Genomic DNA, 8,941 nt, shown 5'->3' with positions numbered 1-8,941 from the left:
CGGCTTTCGCCACCCATTTTAAATTAATTTTGCTATGCCTTTTTTTGAGGTTAGTATACTGTGCCTCTGTCTAACAGTGACACAGAAGTGATAGCCGGGGTAAACCTAAGATCTCCCATCCACTCATCAAGATTCCTCTTGAAGAGAGTCAATGTGGGACTCTGCCTAACCTGGACTGGGATTTTATTCCAGAGTGAAGGGAGCCTCTGGGTTATGAATCTGTCCCTCCAGCATGTCCTAATTATTTCAGTGCTGAGGTTCAAGTCTCTCGAGCGCGTTGCTCAATGGGATTTGGATTTTCTGAGGTGCAGCATGTCCATTAAATCCGGGTTGGACATGGCTTTATACGTCAGGCACAGATCACCTCGGAGCAGGCGGTATGCCACTGAGTAGAGGTGAAGTTTCTTTAACCGGGCAGCATATGGCATCTGTTTGAGCCCTTTGATCCTCTTGGTGAGGTACTTTTGGGGTCTTTTCAGTTGCTGCAGGTGTCTGGTAAGGTACATCCCAAAATGGGCATTGTACTCAATTATGGGCCTAATGAGGGATGAGTAAAGAGGCACGATGACCTCCCCTGATCTAGATGTGAATCCCTTCATGATAAGGTGGGCTATATAAAATGTTTTTCTAACCACTTTGGCCACGTGGTTGTCAAATGAGAGATTGCTATCAACTTGGGTCCCCAGGTCCCTAATGACTTCTTCTGTACTTAATGGATTACCACCTATGTGGTAATTTGTGGGCACTTTGTTTTTGCCAAAGGGGATGACTATACACTTTTTGGCGTTTAGCTTGAGGCCATGGCTCTGGCACCAGTTGTCTGTTTCTATGAGGCCCTTTTGGAGGATGCTTGTGTCGGCTGGAGAGTTGATTATGTCGCCCAGTTTGCAGTTATCTGCGAATTTGGTCATCCACAGTCCTTCTGTGTTGGCCTGTACCGCCGAGAAATATATACCGAACAAGAGAGGTCCCAGGACTGAGCCTTGTGGGACGCCACTTGTAACTGGTTTGGAGTCTGACATGGCTCCAGCAATTCTAACCATGTGGGTTCTGTCCTTGAGCCAGTTTGCAACCCATCTAGTGACATAGGGGTTTATATTTAAGCTGGTGAGCTTATCTATAATGCCTGAGTGGGGTATTGTATCAAAGGCTTTTGCGAGGTCCAGGTAGGCTGTGTGGACCACCTTCCCTTCGTCAATGGCCTTGGTGACTGTTTCAAAGAAATCAACCAGGTTTAAGAGGCAGGATCTGCCCTTAACAAAGCCAAACTGGGTAGGATCCAGTGTCTGTAGGTCCCCAATATCTTTATTTATGAGGTCCATGATGATCCTTTCCATAGCTTTGCAGACCAAGCTAGTCAGGCTTATGGGGCGATAGTTTCCAGGATCCGTTGAGGCACCACCTTTGTGGAGAGGGACCACTGTTGCTGTACGCCACTCTTTGGGTACATATCCTGTAGTAAGGCTAAGATTGAACAGTAGTTTTATGTTTGGGTTTAGCTCTTCTTGGAGTTCATGTAGGACGCAGCCCGGGACACCATCTGGTCCCATTGATCCTGTGTTTTTTTTGTTTTGGAGAGGGCGGCTCTTACCTGAGCATCTGAGATGTCAGGGGGGCAGCACTCTGTTGGGATAGATATTTGCCCTTTTGGTGGGGAGGCGGGGGAGACGTTTGCACTGAACCTGTCAGCTAGGATGTTGGCAATGTCTGTGGGCTCGGTGTATTTTTTGTCATTTTGGACTAATTCTGAGCATATCTGGGAATTCCCACCCAGGTTCCTAACATAACTAAAGAAAGCCTTGTGATTATCCTTAGTGTCCTGTGCAATTTTTCTCATTAAAGCTGGCCTTAGACGATTTTATGAGTGCCCGTAGTTTTTGCTAATACTGATCAGAGATGCCTTCCCTTTTTGGGATTTTGCTCTATCATGTAGTAGCTTCCTCCTTCTATTGTATAGTTTGTTTATGGCTGGGGTCCACCAGACAGGACGTCTGCCTTTGGAGGATTGGGTCTTGGTTTTATTTGGGATTGCATGATCCATGCATTCCTGAAGGTGTTCATAGAATGCGTTTATAAAGGATTCTGCGGTCTGGGCCGTGTTTTCCACAGGCCCGAGGGCTTTGAAGGATTTCGCCTCGGTTTTGAGGCATGTGAAATTTGCTTTAGAGAAGTTTTTCACTGTGGTTTTCTGGGCAGGGGGTGGGGTCAGGATGTGAATATCCAGTGAGATTAGTTTATGGTCTGATCTTACCAGTGAGGGATACACTTCTGGTCTGGAGCATAGTGTCCCCATGTTGGTGATGATCAGGTCCAGTATGTTTTCCCCTCTTGTGGGAGTGGTAACAAGTTGTTCCATAGCATTTGAGTTTATAAATTCTAGGAACCTTTGGGCTAGGGTGTTGGAGCTAGAGTAATGCTCCCAGTCTATGTTTGGGTAGTTGAAGTCGCCCAATATAATGGTGTTTGGAGAGACCTTCATATTTTCCAGTATTCTCAGGAAGGCCGAGTGGGGTTCCTGTGTTTGGGAGGGTGGCCTGTAGCAGGCTATAAACTGGAAGGCAGTTTTACCTACAGTTAGTTGCACGTGGATAGTCTCTGATGCTTCGTGCTGTGCCACCAACCTGGAGGTGTGGGTATCTTTGACGAATATTGATACTCCCCCTCCTTTTGTGGTTCAGTCCAAGTTTTGGGGCCGAAAAGTATGGTATGAGGTATAACCTGGTAGTGCTGGGGTGCTCTCGGGAGCCTTGAACCAGGTTTCTGTTACTGCACAGATATCGATGTTCTCCATGCTAAGGAGAGTTTCGAGTGCGTGCATCTTGAGGTTTAGACTTCTGGCGTTGAGTAGCATTACTCTTAGTTTCTTATCCCTTGTGATACCTATGGAGGTGGGTTTGTCTTTTGAGCCTTGCCTAAAAAAGGCACTATGGGGTAGCAAGAGCCTTTGACAATATCCAAAAGCCCAGGGGTGACAGGTGCAAGCCATCCCTAGCGAAGCATCATGACTTGTCGAGCATGTCATCCCAGGCTGACAGGCATTGGATCCCCTTTGAATGACACCAACACTTAAGCCAGTTGTTGAAATTGATCATCTTGTCTTCATATTGTGGCATCATTCTTGGTGAGGGTAAGATGCTACTCAAGGTCAGGGTCATACCGGCCTGGGCTACATGCTCAGAGAGCTCCTCTATGTCTCTTTTCATGTAGTCCAGGGAGGTACGTCTCAGGTCATTCACACCAGCATGGACAATGACTGAGTCATATTTGTACTTGCCTTGGAGTGACCTGAGTGCTTGTGTTATGTGGCGGATCCTAGCGCCCGACAGGCAGCTCACCGTGACCTTCTCCTTGTTCAGCCTGGTGAGGGGATGTCAGTGTGCCTGATGATAGAGTCACCTATTACAAGTGTATCAGGTTACCTTGCATACACTGCATTTCACTGATTGTTCTTTTGGCTGCTTCTTCCTTCTCTTGTCTCTGACTCTACACTCTTATTCCCTGATACTCTTCTCCATTATCCCCCAACTCCTCTGCCCTATTCTCTTAGCTCAGTCCCTTTTTCCTGTTCTGTTTCTCATCTTACCTCTTTAGCATCTCCATCTCTTTTAGCTGTCCAAGAGCCCTTTCTCTTTGTAGTAGCTGTAACCCCTCCCTGACTTTATCTTTTAAAGGTCCAGAACCCTTCCCCCTTTATAGTAGCAGTAAGCCCTCCCGAGTTTATCAGCTTCCACGTCCTTTCTCCTCTCCCTACCTCATATCCTCTCTAAGCCCTTATAAACCTATTATCCCTTGTGGCGCCATTTTTATATCTTAAAATCCTCAAACTGCTGTGCGATCCTAGCCCCAGCGTCTTTGGCTACCGTAAGTAAGAACTGCTGTATTTACCTTTTATTATGCTTGTGAACTACCTTCTTGTGTCTATTTTTTGTATAAGTAGCGTGCTGAACTCAAGTAGTTTTTGTGCACTTTATCTTTAATTTGTGAACTGCCTTCTTGGGTTTAGTTTTTGTTTAAGTAGCGTGCCTTGGATTCACAGAGTTTTGTTTGTGCACTGTAGCCAATTGTGTGAGTGTGCACTGGTCCTTTAGTTGAATGGATTATATTTACCCAAGTGTAAAAGCCTTAAGCGTACACTGAATGGTGCTAGGGTTTGTACATTTACTGCGATTCCCACGCTGAGACGGCATTGCCTATTCCCTTCTATCTTGGAGTGCTCAGCTGTTAGCATTTGCTTACAGTCTTATTTGCCTAAACCCATATGACATTTTGCTTTGTATGCCTATAATCAGGGTGATACTACCCAAACAGTCTGTAATAGATTGTACATACGGGCTAAAGTTCCTGATATTGGAACGCTCTCTAATTACAGAGCTGCAGCCTACAACCACATTAACTTTTAAACTATCAGCAACTCTATCTACGAGTGTGTTTAGCCTATTTACATTTACGTATTGAAGTATTAGCAACTCTATGTATGAAAGCATATAGCCTAATTTTAATTTGTGGAGAAGCTATGAGCCTACAGTGAATGGTGGCAGAGTTTGAATTGCAACTGCGTTTCCCACTGGACTGCTCAGCTGTTAGCGTGGCTCTTTACTTCTCCCTGCCTAAACAGATTTGAATTCTTATACTATCCCAGAGTGCCAGAGTTTGCATTTCAACTGTGTTTCCCATGCGGAGATGGCCTTGGCTACCTCCTGTTACCTGAAGAGCTCAGCTGTTAGCGCTTTAGCCTTCCTGCACATACAAACTGAAAGTCTTGCATTGAATTCCTATCTTCATGGTGACATTATCCCAAGTAGTCTGTAACAGAGTTTACATACTATCTATCCAAGCTTAAAACACTGGTGATAGCTATTTATTTTCCAATGTTTTCTAAAACTTAGATACAGCCTACAAATATATTTAGTGTAATTTAGTAGTATCCATAATTACATGAACGCTTAACCTATCCTTGCTTACACGTTTCCTTTTTCCAAAAAGTAAAAAAAAAAAAAAAAAAAGGCACTCGCAGTTAATGGGCTTGCTACCTTGAAATCCTGCTTAAATGCCTTAACTCTCTTTGACAGCTGGTTTCCTATATCTTGATTAATACCTTACAATAATGATGACTAGCTGCTGTACATATCCCTGGTATTGTTACTAAGAGCCTAAGGGCATTTGTGGCTTGATTTACATCATGGTCATGAGTGTGTCCTGGCTTGTATTCTTTGCGATGGTCCATGTCTACATTTAATTGTTGATTGTACTGTGCTACAATAATTTTGAGGCATCTGTAAGAACAATGCACTGCTTTCTTTGTAATTATTTGATTAGGGCAGCATAATCTATTCTTGTCCTTGCTACTATATTAGCAACATTGAAACAGAAATGACTGATATTTGATTTAATAATAACTTCATTTTTAAGACAAAGTGCCTCATGTTACCTAGACTTAATATCTGCTGTTTTCACTCTGTTTAAGGTATAAGGGTAGCATTTTCAATTTCCCTTGCTACTATACTTTTATTTGAAAATAAGTGTTTGTTTTACTGATTCAATATATATTTAATTGATAAGTTACAGTGCCTCAATCTGACCTGCATGTATTATATAATGTCAAACTATCTAGTGCTATTAAAACCAGGTACTGTTATTTCAAGCTGTTAAGATAAGTCTTAATCTAGCATTGATCTACCTATTTACCAAGAAATAGATAATCTGTAACTTCACTAGTTTGTGCCAATAATTACTGTGTAATTGATTATATGCTCTAAATTGTTTTAGTATCCTACTAAAGACAGTGCTTTTTTAATTTTTTCTATCCTACCTGTTTTTTTCTCTTCCTATCCTACAGTACCCAGCTCTCCAGCCTCCATATCCTGTACCTAGATATATACTTCTTCTGGCCTGGTGACTAAGGAACCATTAAAACCTGCTGTTTCCTCATATTGCCTCAGATCCCTCAACTCTATTTTTAAAAGATAGCAAGAAAGTATGTTGTTTTACTACACCGGTCAGTAAAGTTTACATTTATAAGCATTTAATTCTAGGTGGCTCTAAGGTCGCTCCCCAGCCATGACAGCCAGCAGTCATATTCCTTACTACCCTATAGCCAGTAAAACTCTCCTCTGTAATACTATAACCCTCCTTTTAACTGCTAGCCTCTCTCACCTCTATCCCAGACCAGTCTTCTCCCTCTCAAACTCTCCTGCTGTTATATTGTTTTTGTCCACTAGGTGATACTTTTACCTAGTCCTACCTTCCTCACACCTATCCTATGAATTCATAGCCTAACCATTTCACAGCTCCAGGTCTTAGTAGTGGCTGTTAATTATTGTCCACATTTGTCTTACTTCTAGTTGTAGCACCCACCTATCCCCCTACTACCCCCCCACATTTCCTAAACTGTATGCCCACTCACAAATTTATGTACGTTGCATACACTGCATTTCACTGATTGTTATTTTGGCTTCTTCTTCTTCCTTCTCTTGTCTCTTCCCGCTCAGTTCGCCCTGCAGGCTCACTCCACCCCCCTACCCTACCCCCAATTCCCACCCACCCCAGTGGTCCTACACTTATACTTCTAAACCACTCCCTCTTCCCCATTTCATCCAATCTAAAGGTCTCTCTACTTTAGGTAATATAACCACACCCACCTCACCTCATATCCAATCAAACATCCATCCTTTTTAGGTAACTGTACCAAACTGCTATCTCTCAACTTGTCTTAGTACCACTCCTACATCCCTTACAGTTACTTTCTTCTAATTTCCACTATGACTACATCAGCTTTCATAGCACATTTTAAGCTGTTACTTATTGCCACACTTTTACCTTTTCTAACCTCAGCGTACCTCTGAACTTCCTTTGAACACCCGCAATATCTTCAAATCCACCATTCTCCAAAACAAACTACACTAACTCTTACTATCTCCCAAAAATCAAATAAACATAACTTCTATTCCTAGCTACCTACTAGCAAAATATCACAGATTGACCTACATCAAGTACAATGATCTAAAAACTAAGAAAGCTCTAAACCAAATCTGTAACCTACATAATCCTTTGTGTAGACTTAAAAGCCATTCCTTACAAGATGGTGACAGTCACCCTAATCCTGGCCCAACCAGTACTTTAACAACTGAACTTCATAACCCCAGTCCCTCCAACCCATCTTCCCCTACCAAACATACTAACTCACTCTATATTGCACATCTCAATATATGTAGCATTAATAACAAAGTTGCACACCTCCATGCTCTTTTAGATGTGCACTCTTTTGACATCCTATGCCTTACAGAGACATGGCTAAAACCCTGTACCCTAGATACTGAAATCATCCCACCTGAGTACAATATTATAAGATTAGACCGCAAAAATAAGAAGGGTGGGGGAGTAGCTATCCTTTTCAAAAATGGCCTACAAGTTACCTCTTTAGACTATACACCACCTCTAGAGAATAATGCAGAAATCCTTATTTCCAAATTTCAGCTTAATTCTAGTAAATCCATATACATCATCTGTATCTACTTACCACCTGGTAATAATACCAGTATACTCGAGGATATTTTCATCTTCCTGTCGTCATCCCTCCCACAAGAAACTATAATCCTTGGTGATTTCAATATTGACTGGAAATATATCAATACTGAACATCCTACTTCTCATATTAACCTCCATGGCTTTTCACAAATCATTACCTTCCCAACTAGAATAATCAAACCTAACAAAAAAGAAAGCACCTTGGATTGGATTTTGATAAATAAACACCACCAGACTTATAAAGTAGGAATCTTCCCATATGATATAAGTGACCACTCATTAACCTTCATAATCAGGGCAAAAGATCGATATTCCCTTCACAGTCACATATAGGTCAATACGGTCCAACAAAGACTTTAACCCTGTACTATTCCATAATGAACTTAGAGCATGTGATTTGTCTACCTTAAAAAGTCTCCCTCTTGAAGAGGCAGTAAAATACTTTAACACTAAATTCTTAGTCATCCTAGACCAGCATGCACCAAAACATTCCATAAGAATTAGGTCAAAACCTGCCCCTTGGCTGTCTAAAGACACCAGACAGAAAATCTTACTCAGAAACAAAGCTTGGACCAGGTGGAGAACTACCAAAAATACTTTAGATCAACTAACATTTAGACAGATGAGAAATGAGACAAAAAAAGCTATACTCTCAGATAAAAAAACTTTTATTGTGAAATGCAGCAGTCACACCATAATAATCCACAAAAGTTTTGGGCAAGCATTAATAGACTCCTACACCCAGGTCAAACTAGTACACCAACCCCACTAGGTAGTAACCATGAAAACCCTAAGCAAACTGCTAATGCCTTCAATACATTCTTCACAGAAGCTGTACAATCTCTAGCAAACCAACTATCACCTGACAGCTCAAGCCTACCTATGTCTGTTACTAGCTCTCTTCCTACATTTCAACTGCAACCCATCCCAATCCACTTCATCTACAAGCTCATCCTAATACTAAAACCGTGTACTCCATCAGCTGACCAGCTACCTGCAGAATACCTGCAGAAAGCAGCTACAGCTGTAGCCTATCCAATATCCATCCTCATAAACAGAACTATAAATGAGGGAACAATTCCAGCAATCTGGAAAATTTCTCACATTACTCCCCTACACAAAGGTGGGAACTCTAACGAACATTCTAATTATTGTCCTATAGCACTACTATTCCCCTTAGCAAAAATAATGAAAAAATGCATTCATAAACAATTACTCAACCATCTAATTCAAAGCAACATACTAGCTGAGTGCCAACATGGCTTTAGGCCATTCCATAGTACTTCTACTGCCCTCCTATCCTTCCCTAACTCCATTAACAATAACAGAAATAACAACTTCCTCTCCTCAGCACTCTTTATTGATCTTTCCAAAGCTTTTGACATGGTAAACCACCAACTACTTAAAATTATTCTCA

This window comes from Protopterus annectens, chromosome 1.part1 (assembly GCF_019279795.1).
Source record: "Protopterus annectens isolate FY-2018-M chromosome 1.part1, PAN1.0, whole genome shotgun sequence".
Classification (NCBI taxonomy): domain Eukaryota; kingdom Metazoa; phylum Chordata; order Ceratodontiformes; family Protopteridae; genus Protopterus; species Protopterus annectens.
This window is presented reverse-complemented; position numbering follows the sequence as displayed.